This window comes from Phoca vitulina, unplaced genomic scaffold, assembly GCF_004348235.1.
Source record: "Phoca vitulina isolate PV1807 unplaced genomic scaffold, GSC_HSeal_1.0 scaffold1, whole genome shotgun sequence".
Taxonomy (NCBI): domain Eukaryota; kingdom Metazoa; phylum Chordata; class Mammalia; order Carnivora; family Phocidae; genus Phoca; species Phoca vitulina.
In genome coordinates, this window is record NW_022589704.1 from 38475947 (window position 1) to 38490594 (window position 14648).

A 14648-nucleotide genomic window follows, 5' to 3' on the forward strand; every position below is an offset into this window, starting at 1 on the left:
CCTTCCTTCCTTCCTTCCTTCCTTCCTTCCTTCCTTCCTTCCTTCCTCTCTTTCTTTCTTTCTTTCTCTCTCTTTCTCTCTCTTTCTCTCACTTTCTCTCTTTCTTCCCATTGTTAATTTGATGGATTTGAGAAACTTATGCTGTAGTGGGGTCAGGATTTCTGGATCATTCACATCTGATCTGAGCTTTGTGAACCTCAGTTTTCTCTGAAGTGAGGGTTAGTAACCTGTCCTTTCCAGCTCCTGGGGCTGTGGTTAGCCTCAACTTAGATAATGGAGGGATTACAAATGGAAGAAAACAATTAAGATTATAATGATCAGTCATTGATTTAATATTCCTTGACTTATGGTATAGAAGATAAAAGCTGTACAATTACAAACCTCTAGAGATTTATGATTTAGTTTGGAGAAAACAAAGATATGGAATATACAAATACGTACAAAATAAAATGAACAGTTTTATTTATTTTTAGCCAGGATTGCTGCCCACCTGGTTATTGCTACCCACCTCGCCAAAATCTTGATTTGAATGGTTAGGTTAAAGCAAAGGTCTATATGGTACAATAACTAAGAGTATCGTCAATTTAGAATTTTATGAAAATGATAAAGATTTGTTGGTAATGGCCACATTCTTACTCTAACAGGAAATGTACAATGGCTCTATAAAAGATATACTGTAGGATTAGTCAATGTCGCATTCCTCCTTTAACGTACTGCTGATCTCCTTTAACCATGGTGGTCCAACAGAATGGTTTCTTCAAAGTGAGGTTCCTTTTCTATTGTTCTTTGTTGTCCATGTTGTTCATGACACTGAAGGGTTGTCTGCCCTCAGGTGTTTGCTCCTGCCTTAAAACTGTATAACAACCCAGAGCGATCTGTTTTTCTACCATGGTTATTGTGGTCATTCTGGTAGATTTGTTCTCTTGCTGGATCAGCCGCCTTTACTCTGGTGGTTACATTCTCCATCAGCCATGGTCATGAAAGTAAGGTTTAAAAACATCCTCAGCAAGATAAGTAACTTTCTCCTTAGAACTGGAACTAAAATCAGATCCCTTTGCACAAAATCATGCACTTCCTGTGTAAAGCCTCTAGACATTCCTCCCCCAGACTGCTTACCCCTAATGCTTCTCATTTGGACTATAAAAGAATGTATGGTGTGCCCTGGTATAGCACCTGCAATGATCCAGGACAGGATGACCTATTTCTGGCATGGGATACCTGGAAAGTTTTCATAGCAAAGGTAGGATTACAACAGAACCTTGAATGATGAGTAGGATTTTGATAAAAAGAGATTACAGGGGCGCCTGGGTGGCTCAGTCATTAAGCGTCTGCCTTCGGCTCAGGTCATGATCCCAGGGTCCTGGGATCGAGCCCCGCATTGGGCTCCCTGCTCAGCGGGAAGCTTGCTTCTCCCTCTCCCACTCCCCCTGCTTGTGTTCCCTCTCTCGCTGTGTCTCTTTCTGTCAAATAAATTAAAAAAAAAAAATCTTAAAAAAAAAAAAAAGATTACAGAGAAGAGAAAATAAGGGATGGGGAGGAAAAACACCCAATGTAAAGTCATGGAGACAGGAATACACCAGATAGGTGTGTTTGATTCCTACAAAGAAGTAAAGGGCAAATTTTAAGAAACTCTATATAAGCTATGTTTTCTGTGTGTATGTGTATGTGTATGTGTGCGTGCATGTGTGTGTGATACACACACGAGAGCTAATGGTGTAAGTTCTAATCCAAAACCTGGCAGGCTCAAGACCCAAGAAGAGCCTATGTTTCAGTCTGAGTCTGAAAGCCAGGAAAACACCAATATCCCAGTCCAGTTAGGCAGACGGGTTTACCTCTTCTCAGCCTTTTTGTTCTATAGAGCTCTTCAGTTGATTGGGTGAGGCCCACCCACATTAGGGAGGACAATCTGCTTAACTCTGTCTATTGACTCAAATGTTAATCTCATTCAGAAACACACTCATAGATACACCCATAATGTCCGGGCCAATTGTCAGAGCACCTGGTGGCCCAGTAAAATTAATATATAAAATGAACTATCACAGACTCATGTCATTGGAGTATTATCAGTAGAATCTCTATTGCAGAGGGTTAAGGATAACAGAGAGAATGATGCAAAATGGCATGGATAATGAGAAAAATACTATAAAGCTTATTATTTCTTAAGTTCACACAATGAGCTTATCACTTGGTTTAATTTTTTAGAAAAGAATGTTAGTTTGTGGCCCCTCTTCCAGATATTCAATATGGAATAACTTTTTTCCCCCTCTTGCCTCTTTGTTTTGTACTCTGAAACAGTAGAACACGAAGTGTTTTTTCCAGATCATTCTACATGGCCTAAATTGATATACTAAGAAACTTGGAACTTTAAAAGTAAAAGTATCATAAACTTCATTTTTTAAAAAAAGATTTTATGTATTTATTGAGAGAGAGAGAGAGAAAGCATGAGCGGGGAGAGAGTCAGAGGGAGAAGCAGATTCCCTGCTGAGCCGGGAGCCCGATGCGGGACTTGATTCTGGGTCTCTGGGATCGTGACCTGAGCTGAAGGCAGTTGCTTAACCAACTGAGCCACCCAGGCACCCATAAACTTCATTTTTTAAAATAAAAAAATGCTAATCATCTTTTTATTTAAAATGAAATGTCTTTTCTCATAGTTTCTTGTAGTTTTTCCTACAAAAATCATATGCTCTATCTCCTAGCTAAATCGACATCCATTTCTGTATCCAAACATGGTAACCCCAGAGTTTTGTGACTTTGGATGTCAGATTGGGGGTTTGAGTAGCAGAATGGTCCAAATACCCAACTTAGATGACCATGGCAAGTAGCAGTTATGGTTATGAGGATAGATTTTGAGAAGAGAACAAATATTTGTACAGTGAAAGTTTCCACAGTCTGAGCCTACTGAAGGATTCTCATTTTACCAGACTGTAATAACCGATGTGGCTGCAGAAGTTGACCCAGTGATGACATAGATTTTGGTTGTATCCCACATGAAGCTGATAGCCACAATTTATTGGGTCAGGTTCATCCCAATGAGTAAAATGCAACTTAGTATTTGGAAGTCTCAAGTGAATCCCTAAAATATCTTAGGATAAGCTCTACACTCTGAAAAACATGCTTTTTGTTAGTTTGATGACTACATTTGTTATGTTTGTGGCACATCTCTTTAATTGCTTTGCAACAATACCTCTTTGTAGTGGCTACCTGGTTTAATAACCTGAAGTTATACAGCAATCCAGGTGGAGATGTAATTAAGTTCTAAACTTGTAAATAGCATGTGGATTTTAAATGATCTCTTGCTGATTTTTTAATGGGGTAAAAAGGTGTTAGATTAAGCATTAACTCACATAAATACACATAGAACGCAACAGGAAAGAATACTTCTGGGACAGTGTACCTTTTTGAAGGAGAGAAGAGAGCAGAGATTGGTTTTGTGAGTGTATTTCTCAGTAAAATGCTAGACTCATGGAATCTTGAAGGAACTATCCAAGTATGGAGATGGCCTTTGCCTTTTAGTTTTAAACAGTTGTCTTCACGATCTGTACTGGATCTTTTTTATGAAATATAATATGCTATTTTAAAATTTCATGGCAGTGACTTTCTGCTGTACCGAAAATGGGCTGGTTTGGATAACTCTATCCTCAGTCCTCTATAGTGATGTGTTTTGGTAAATGTTTAAAAACCGGCTCTCCGGGGGAAGTGTGGAAGAAGGCTGATTTGTAGCATTTGCCATTTTCCATGGGGTAAATTCCCCCACCATAGCCCATTTCAGGCTGCCAGCATATTCCCTTAAAATCTCACTACATCAAAAACTAATGATGTAATGTATGGTGATTAACATAACATAATAATAAAAAAAAATCTCACAATCAGCTGTCATGAATTGGTACACACCATCCCCAGCATGTCACTGGCTCTCCTATTATATTTCCAACACCTAAATACCACCACTCCCAACACATAAAATATCCTTGTGCTAACATTTTATATTTAAAGTGTTGGGAATATTGGACTTATCCACATCTGCTAACTGACCAGCTGTTTCCAGAGCTCTAGCTTGAGCACCACAGATTCCTGTTTTGTCTCCTCTCAGCTTTAAGTCTCTGATCATAGCAGTTTAACAAAATAACCTGCTTTAACTTTTGTGTGACCAATACAGATGTCACGGAATGTTTGGGATCACTCCCTCCAAATGAACCAAATGGTGGAAAACATTAGCATGACTATTTTTACTTATAATAAACTGTATCAATCAGCCTTTTCATTTCTGCTATTGCTAAGGGTTCTGTTGGGATATAATATAAAGAAAATAATAACGCATTTATTCCTAATAATTGGAGAAATACTAAGGAGGGAGCCAGGAGCTGAGAAGTGATTTATATTTTGGAATGGAGAGACTGTGTAAGTAAATACATTCTTTATAAAAATTAAAGTAGATTACAATTAACTTTTTTTAAGCATTTCTAAGACTTTGTAGAGAAGCCAGAAGTTAAGAACAGATTCAATATACAGTGCTTCTAACTTATAAATTGTTGTTCTTTGTTTCCATACCTCTCCCTTTCTTTTAAATTGAAATGTAATTGACAGACAGCATTATGTTAGCTTCAGGTATACAACATAATGATTCACATTTGTATACATTACAAAATGATCACCACAATAAGTGTAGTTACCATCTGTCACCATACAAAGTTACATTTTTTTGTGATGAGAACTTTTAAGATTTATTTTCTTAGCAACTGTCAAATCTGCAATACAACATTATTGTCTGTAGTCATCGTGCTATACATTATATCCCATGACACATATTTTATAACTGGAAGTTTGTATCTCTTGATCTCCTTCACCCATTTTATACCCTTCATCCTGCTCTAGCAACCACTAATCTATTCTCTGTTATCTATAAGTTGTGTTTTGTTTGTTTTTTATTCCACGTATAAGTGAAATCATACAGTATTTGTCTTTCTCTGTCTGACTTATTTCACTTAGCATAATACCCCCAAGGTCTGTTCATGTTGCCACAACGGCAGGATTTCATTCTTTTCTTCTGGCTGAATAGTATTCCATTGTATATCTATACATCACATCTTCTTTGTGCGTTCGTCCATCAGTGGACAGGTAGGTTGTTTCCATATTTGACTATTGTATATAATGGTACAATAATCATGGGGATGCATATATCTTTTTGAATTAGTGTTTTCATTTTCTTTGGATAGATAATCAGAAGAAAAGGAACTGCTAGATCCTATGGTACTTCTATTTTTTAATTTTTCTGAGGAAACTTCATATTGTTTTCCACAATGTCCATACCAATTTACATTCCCACTAACAGTGCACAAGGCTTCCAGTTTTCTCCACATCCTCGCTGACACTTGTCATTTCTTGTCTTTTTTGATACTAGCCATTCTGACTGGTGTGAAGTGATACCACATTATGGTTTTGATTTGTATTTCCCTGATGATGAGTGATGTTGAGTATCTTTTTGTGTGCCTCTTGACCGTCTGAATGTCTTCTTTGGAAAAAAATGTCTATTCAGATCCTCTGCCCAGTTTTTAATCGATTGTTTTTGTTTTTGTTATTGAGCTGTATGAGTTCTTTATATACTTTGGATATTAACCTCTTACTGAACATGTGATTTGCAAATATGTTCTCCCATTCAGTAGGTTGCCTTTTTATCTTGTGGATGGTTTTCTTTGCTGTGCAGAAGCTTTTTAGTTTGATGTAGTCTCATTTGTTTATTTTCGCTTTTGTTGCCGTTACCTCTGAAATCAGATCCAAAAAAATATCACCAAGAGTGATGTCAGGGAACTTACCACTATGTGTTTTTCCAGGAGTTCTGTGGTTTCTGATCTTACATTTAAGTCTTTAAGTTAATTTTTGTGAATGGTATAAGACAGTGGTCCAGTTTCATTCTTTTGCATGTGGTTGTCCCGTTTTCCTAACATCATTTATTGAAAAAACTATTCTTTCCCCATTGTATATTCTTGCCTCGTTTGTCACAAATTAATTGACCATATATGCTTTGGTTTATTTCTGGGCTCTCTATTCTATTCTATTGACCTATGAGTCTGTTTTTATGACAATACTATACTGTTTTGATTACTGTAGCTTTGTAATAGGTTTTGAAATTAGGGAGTGTGATTCATTCCAGCTTTGTTCTTTCTTAAGATTGCTTTGTTTATTCGGGATCTTTTGTGGTTCCAGATTTTAGAATTGTTTGTTCCATTTCTGTGAAAAATGCCATTGGAATTTTGATAGGAATTGCATTGAATCTATAGATTGCTTTGGGTAGTATGGACATTTTTACAATATTAATGTTTCCAATCCATGAGCATGGAATATCTTTCCATTTATTTGTGTCTTCTTCAATTTCTTTGATCAATGTCTTGTAATTTTCAGTGTACACATATTTCATCTCCTTGGTTAAATTTATTCCTAGGTATTTTATTCTTTTTGATGCAATTGTAAATGAGATTGTTTTCTTAATTTCTCTTTTTGATAGTTTGTTGTTAGTGTATAAAAATGCAACAGACTTTTATATATCGATTTTGTGCCCTGCAACTTTATGCAATCTGTTTATTAGTTCTAAAATTAGTGGAGTCTTGAGGAGTTTCTCTATATAAAATCATGTGATCATAAATAGTGATAGTTTTACTTCTTCCTTTCCAGTTTGGATACTGTTGTTTGGATTTTTTTTCCCTGCCTAATTTCTCTGGATACTGATGTTTGGATATTTCTTCCTGCCTAATTATTCTGGCTAGGATTTCCAATACTAGGTATAAAATTCCAATACTAGGAATAAAAGTGATGAGAGTGGGCATCCTTGTCTTCTTCCTGATCTTAAGGGAAAAGCTTTTAGCTTTTCACCATTGAGTATGATGTTAGCTGTGGGCTTGTCATATATGGCCTTTATTATGCTGAAGTACATTCTATCTATACCCACTTTGTGGAAAGTCTTTATCATAAATAGGTGTTGAATTTTGTCAAATACATTTTCTGCATCTATTGAGATGATCATATGATTTTTATCCTTCATTCTGTTAATGTGGTGTATCACATTGATTGATTTGCAGATTTTGAATCATTCTTGCATCCTTGGAATAAATCTCCCTCGATCATGGTATATAATTCTTTTGATGTATTGTTGTATTTAGTTTGCTAATATATTGTTGAAGATTTTTACATCTGTGTTTATCAGGATATTGGTCTATAACTTTCTTTTTTTGTGTGGTGTCTTTATCTGGTTTGGGTATTGAGTAATGCTGTCCTCACAAAATGAGTTTGGTAAGTGTTCCCTCCTTTTTATTTTTTGGATGAGTTTGAGAAGGATAGTATTAAATATTATTTGAATGTTTGGTAGAATTTACCAGTGAAGCCACCTGGTCTTAGACTTTTGTTTGCTGGAAGTTTTTTGATTATTGATTCAATGTCCTTACCAATAATCAGTCCAGTTCTATTTTCTATTTCTTCATGATTCAGTCTTGAAAGATTGTATATTTCTAGGAATTTATCCATTTCTTCTAGGTTTTCCTATTTGTTGGCATGTACTTATCTCTCAGAATTCTTTTCTATTTCTTTGGTAGTAGTTGTGATGTCTTCTCTTTCATTTCTGATTTAATTTATTTGCGCCCTCTCCCTTTTTTTCTTAGTCTGTCTAGCTAACAGTTTGTCAATTTTGTTTATCTTTTCAAAGAACCAGCTCTTAGTTTCATTGATCTTTTCTGTTGTTTTTTTAGTCTCTATTTAATTGATGTCCTCCCTTATCTTTATTATTTCCTTCCTTGTATTAACTTTGAGTTGGTTCTTTTTCTGGTTCTTTTAGGTATATATATATATATTGTTTATTTAAGTTTTTTCTTGTGTCTTAGGATAGGCCTGTATTGCTATAAACTTCTCTCTTAGAACTGGTTTTGCTGTACCCATAGATTTTGGTATGTTGTATTTCTGTTTTCATTTGTCTATAGACATTTTTTAATTTCTCCTTTGATTTTTTCATTGACCCATTGGTTGTTCAGTATCATGTTCTTTAATCTCCACATATTTATGATTTTCCCATTTTTCTTGTAAGTGATATCTAGCTTCATACTGTTGATGCTTGATATGATTTCAATCTTCTTAAACCTATTGAAAATTGTTTTGTGGCCTAACATATGATCTATCCTGGAGAATATTCCATGTGCACTTGAGAAGACTGTGTATTCTTCTACTTTGGGATAGAATGTTATATGTATATATATTACAGTCATCTTGTCTATTGTGTAATTTAAGGCCAATGTTTCCTTATTGATTTTCTGTCTGGATGATCTACCGTTTGATGTAAACTGGGGTATTAAAGTCTCCTAGTAGTATTGTATTGCTGTCAGTTTCTCCCTTTAGGTCTGTTAATATTTGCTTTAGGTACACCTATGTTGAGTGCATAAATATTTACAAACGTTATATCTTCTTAAATTGACCCCTCTATCATTATGTAAGGCCCATCTTTGTTTTTTATTACAATCTTTGTTTTGAAGTCTGTTTTGTTCAATGTAAGTATAGCTACTTCAGCTTTCTTTTGGTTTCTATTTGCATGAAACATCTTTTTCATCCCTTCACTTTCAGTCTGTGTGTGCCCTTATATCTAAGGTGAGTCCTTTGTAGAAAACATATAGATAGTCAGTCGTTCTGTGTCTTTGGATTGGAGAATTTAGTCCATTTACATTTAAAGTAATTATTGGTAGATATGTATTTATTGCCATTTTGTTTATTTTCTGGCTTTTTGTAGTTCCTTTCTGTTCCTTCCTTCTTCTCTTCTTTCTTCCCCTGTGATTTGAATGTTTTCTGTAGTGTAATGCTCAGATTCCTTTCTCATGATCTTTTGCATATCTACTATAGGTTTTTACTTTGTGGTTACAATAAGGCTCATATATAACAGTATATATATATAATACTGTATTTTATGTTGATAGTAAGTTAAGTTTGAATGCATTCTAAAACTGCATTTTTACATCACCCCCCCATTTTACATTTTTGATGTCACATTTTACGTTTTTTATGTATCTTTTAACTAATTATCATAGTCATAGTTGTTTTACTACTTTTGTCTTTTAACCTTTATACTTGCTTTATAAGTGATTAATCTGCTTCCTTTACTATATATTTACTTTTACTAGTGAGATTTTTCTGTTGTATGTTTTGTTATTACTAATCAGTACCCTTTCTTTTGAGCTTGCAGAGCCAGTTTATTGGTAATAAACTCCTTTAACTTTTGCTTATCTGGAAAATTCTTTATCTTTCTTTCAATTCTGGATAATAAACTTGCCAGGTAGAGTATTCTTGGTTGGAAGTTTTTTCCTTCAAGCATTTTAAATACATCATATCACTTCCTATTGGCCTGCAAGGTTTCTCCTCAAAAATCTGCTGATTGTCTTATGGGGGTTCCCTTTTGTGTAACAATTTGTTTTTCTCTTGCTACTTTTAAGATTCTCTATCTTTAACTTTTGACATTTAAATTATAATGTGTCTTAGTGTGGGTCTTTTGGGTTCATCTTGTTTGCCATTCTCTGGACTTCCTGGGTCTGGATGTCTGTTTCCTTCCCTGGGTTAGGGAAGTTTTCAGCCATTATTTCTTCAAATGGGTTTTCAGCCCCTTTATTTCTCTTTTCTCCTTCTGGTATGCCCTAAAATGCAAATGTTATTTTGCTTGATGCTGTCCCAAAGGTCCTTTAAGCTATCTCCACTTTTAAAAATTCTGTTTTCTTTTTGCTGCTCTGTTTGAGTGAGTCCCACTACCCTGTATTCTAAATCACTGATTCTTCTGCTTCATCTAGTCTGCTGTTGAACCCCTCAAATGTATTACCAGTTATTGTATTCAGCTATTATTCAGTTATTGCATTCTTCAGCTCTGTGACTGCTCTTTGGTGTTTTCTTATTATTTTCTGTCTCTTTGTTGAAGTTTTCTCGATGTTCATCCATTTTCCTAAGTTCAGTGAACAAATTTTGACCCTTACTTTGAGCTCTTTGTCAGGTAAATTACTTATCTCCATTTTGTTAATGTGTTTTTCTGGAATTTTATCTTGTTCTTTCATTTGGAACATATAACTCTGTTTCTTCATTTTGCTTGACTCTTTGTTTCCATGTGTTAGGCAAAACAGCCATCTCTCCCAGTCTTGAAGGGGTGTCCCTGTGTGGGCAATTAACCTTATCATTTAAACTTGCCCTAGTTCTTGATTGTCTTTCAAGTTGCCTCTCCATTTGTTTCAGCTCCATGGGGTCCAGAAATGCAATCTCCCCTGGCCACCAGAGCCCAGTACTCAATGTCTATCCCCTGTGTGGGCTGCCCACACCCACTGGCTTTGGAGCGTTGTGGGGGAAGCTGGGAAGGAGACAGGGCTGCAAAAGCAGTGAAAGGGGTTGAGGCGCTCACTTGCTGCCTCTGGCCAGTAGCAGTAGCAGTGTGAGGGAATAAGGCAGGGTGGGGATGGAGGGTTGGCCCTAGCAAGTTAAAGTGAGAGTGCAAAAAATGGCATCCATGAGTACCTCCATTCCTGGAGAGAGTCCCAACAAACTTTTGCCCTTTGGCAGATGCTTTGAGATTAATAAATGAGTTTCTTCACATATGATCTAGGCTCTTTCCAAACTGCTATTTTTGTGCTGGATCCCAGGGCAAGTGAGTCTGCACACAAGCCCTTTAAGAGCAGAATCTCTGTTCTCTACAGCTCTATGGTTCCTCTGGATATAAGTCTTGGTGGTTTTCTAAGCCAGATGTTTTGGGAGCTTGTCTCTCCAGTGCAGGTCCCAAGGGTTGGGGTGCCTAATGTGAGGCAAAAACCCCTCACAGAGGAGTTCCATTGTGAGTCCCCTCCCAATGGTTGCTACACTGAGGATGGACTTTTTGGCAAGATCTCTGCCTCTCCTACCCATCTCAATGACCCTTTTATCCTTTGTTGTGGAGCTGTTCAGCTAGTTCTCATGTTCTTTTCAGAGGGAATTGTTTCGCATGTAGCTATAGATTTGTTGTGTCTGTGGGAGGAAGTGAGTTCAGGATCTTCCTGTGCCACCATCTGGAACTGCCTGCTTTTTCCATAGCTCTTTAGAAGAAGATAGAAGAGCTGATCTTCTTTGTGTAGCATAGTTACAAGTGCTTGTTTTATTCTGTTTACATAGTCTTTTAATATGGATTCCTGGTTTGGCAGAATGTTAACTGGAAACAATTTCAAACTTCTGTAACTTAGATTTGTTGAGGCTGAGGTTGGTATTTCTTCACAAATACTGATGGCTTTTTCTTTTTTTAAAAATAATAGAAGCTTAAAAAAATAAAAAGAAAGAATTGTTTAAAGAGAGAAGCGTATTTTCTTTGGCCTCACTAAAATACCACTTGGCTCCAACCAGCCCATATTTCCTGACTAGACCATGCCCTGAAGCAATGAAAGGGAAGAAGTTTTTCAAATGAGATCTGAGTTTGTGTATTTGCATTCCTTTCAGTTTTTGACTGTGTTGTTAGTCTTAGTTGGTCCAGCACTGTGAAGCTTGAGTCAATTTCCTTAATAAAACTTAACAGTAGGGAGTCTATGTTGTTCAAAATTTGCTTTGCTATGGCTAATCTGAAAAAGACCCATTTTTTGATACAGCTGTTTTTTTCGTATAGTCTACATTCTCAACATGCTACTTACCCACACAGAATTTATTAATACGTGCTAAATGCTTCCATAAATAAAGGCAGGCTATTCAAGATGGTGACAGAAAAAAATGACCCAAATTTAAAAAAAAAAAAAAAAGTACTAGGTCAACTGCATTACTGGCTTAAACTACTTAGGATATCCTGTGGGAAAATGATCCACTTTTCTGACATAATTGATTTGTGTGTCACAAATAGAAATGGTGAACCTAAATTTTGCATGGTAATTTTTCTATGCTTTTCTCTCTACTTTAAAGTAGAATACATTTTTCACAACTCAGCTGTGACCTGAGCAGTCCCCTCTATGGGGATAAAGCAAAGCACCAAAGAAACCTGTCCATGGTCACACAGTGGGTGGGGCAAAGGCAAAATGCATGCTAAGTAATTGTTTCTTTGTGCTGCATTCTGTTAGTGCTCTAGTGATAGGATTTTTTTTTAATTTTTTATTATTATGTTAATCACCATGATAGGATTTTGATAGAGGTCTTAATCAGGATCTTTCTCCCCAAGTACTTGGCAGACTTAGAAGGCATGTGTCAACAATATGCACATTCTATTTGACTCTGAAACTGACCCCTTTGTGGGATACAAATATCACCTATTCCCCACCTACAGCCATGCCTCCAGCTGGTTAACAGTGCAAACTGTGGAGAGTACGTACAGTGTGCGGTCTGACAGTGGCAGCCTTTTCAGTGGTGAAACGGTATTAAGGCCCAGCACTGTGAGTGGCTGTTATTGCCAACTTAATTCAATAAATACTTAAATGCTTTCCAAAATCATGTACAGCACACAGTATGAGGGGAGCGAGAGGAACATGAAAAGGAAAAGATAGGGAGCAGAAAGCAGAATGGAGACAAAAAGATATATGAAAAGGAGACCGAGGGGAAAGAGGTACTACTCATTGGGCTTTAGAGTCAGACAGAAAGATAAATTCAAATCCCAGCTTTATAGGTTCCCAACTATACATCTCACTTAAATCAGAACTGTTACCCAACTATATTGAAGGTGAACAACGAGATATCATTATTTACCGAATAATGAAAATCTTTATTTATAATGGTGGTTGCTGGTTTATGTGTTCTTCTATGCTTTGAATTTAAGAAAGACCATGTTTCCTCTGAGTTGCGGAGACTTCAGTATATCAGTTAGGATTTGTTCTGGCTGCATTGTGACAGAGACCCATACAAAGTTTAATATACAAGATTTTATTCACTCACATAAAGGAGTTCAGAGGTAGACAGTCTGGGGCTCTTGAGGTGATTTCTCAAGTTGTGAGAGCCTTGGCCTCTTCCAATTTCTGCTCAGCCATCTTTCATCTTTATGGTTCTGTATGGCTGCTGGAGCTCCACCAATTACATCCTTCTCCCAGGGAGCAGAAAAGATGAAGGACAGGGGAGGGCTTGACCTTGTAAAAATCTCCTTGTAAGGAGGTTTTCCAGAAGTATCATGTGACACTCTGTTTACATCACATTGACCATAACTTAGTCTGGGCCACATATACTTACAAGGAGCTCAAGAAGTCTAGTTTCCCTAGTTCTCCATTTTTTTGAGCCTTGTGTATGGAATGTAGCAAGATGCATTGTGATCCTGGGAAAAGTGTCTTAGAAGTTAAAACATATTATTACTACTAATAATAGTAACATTTAAGAGGTCACAGGCACTATGTTAAAAAAATTTATAAGAACCATCTCATTTAACCTTCTTTTGATGTCGGTGTTATTATCCCCATTTCACAGAAAAGGTATTGTGGTTTAAAAAAGTTAAGTAGTTTGCTCACGGTTATGTCACTAGTAAGTGGTAGAGGTAATGCTCAGAACCAGCCTTGTCTTTTTTTAGATCCCAACCATTTAATTACTACTTTGCCTCCCACTTCTCAAGTTTTAACTTGGTAGTTTATCCATATCTACAATGGGATGTTTTAAAAACTTCTATCCTATCTGTGGTTTTATAGTCTTTAACTCTCTAAGCTTTTCACCTAACACACACACACACACACACACACACGTATATACACATCTCATCTATTTTTTTAAGATCTTTAAGTATTTCTATGCTTATGTAAAAGAATATGACTTTTATTACTTGATTAGTTCATTAGGAGTTGTCACTCTGTACTTTAGTCAAGATATTAGCATTTTAGAGTTTATTTACTAAGCCCCATCTTTCCCCCAGATGCAGTTCCAAAAGCTATCAGGGATAACAGGATGAGTAAGAAAGAGTCCTTGCCCTCAAGGCATTTACAGTATAATTCTTTAGAGAATTAGTTTTAGACAAGCCTCTTAATATCAAATTATACTATGACACTACATGTAAATCACAGCTGACCTAGATGTACACACCCATTTGTCCTTGTAATTACAAGTGCATCATTGTTACCTCTAAATGGTTACCCATCCCTTCAAAACATTCCTAAGAAATTAGGTAAATAAGCAATTCTATTTTAGCACCCTTTGTATTTTTCCCTTAAAAAACATGGCTTATAGTATTGCTTTACTAATAAAAACTTAATTTCATAAAGATATGTGGCTGATTATGATATTTATTATTTTGAAATGTCCATTTGTAAAAATAATTTCTATTGTATGACATTTTGAATAGTGGCAGAAATGATGTATAAATGTATTAGAAGCCCAAATCAAATGGGGACCAGTGTGACATTTGGGACCAGAACCTGCCAATATAAGCCTATATAGAGTTTATCATTGGTGTTTTTTTGTTTGTTTTGTTTTGTTTTTACAAGATGAGAGAAGACAGATGTTCCACCTGACCTGTTAGGAAAAAGGGAGCATTACCCAGGGATGTGAGGCTGATGGCATCATCTCCTACAAGACTTCCACTTAATTCAGTCTTTGTACCTGGAAATCAGATATTGAAAGAAGGGACTAGCCAGCATACAGTACTATATGCTGGCTAAGTGAACATAGTAAAAAAAAATAATAATAAATTAATTAATTAAAATAAATAGGAAGGAATAAAGGAAGGACTGGCAAGGATTCTC

The 14648-nt window shown here is 36.2% G+C and overlaps 1 protein-coding gene across 8 annotated transcripts in view; it reads left to right on the top strand.

Annotated features, from left to right (window-relative positions):
- HECW2 (HECT, C2 and WW domain containing E3 ubiquitin protein ligase 2) overlaps nucleotides 1-14648 on the top strand; it is a 357621-nt gene that overhangs the window by 268690 nt on the left and 74283 nt on the right. The gene's annotated exons all lie outside the window — the stretch shown is intronic.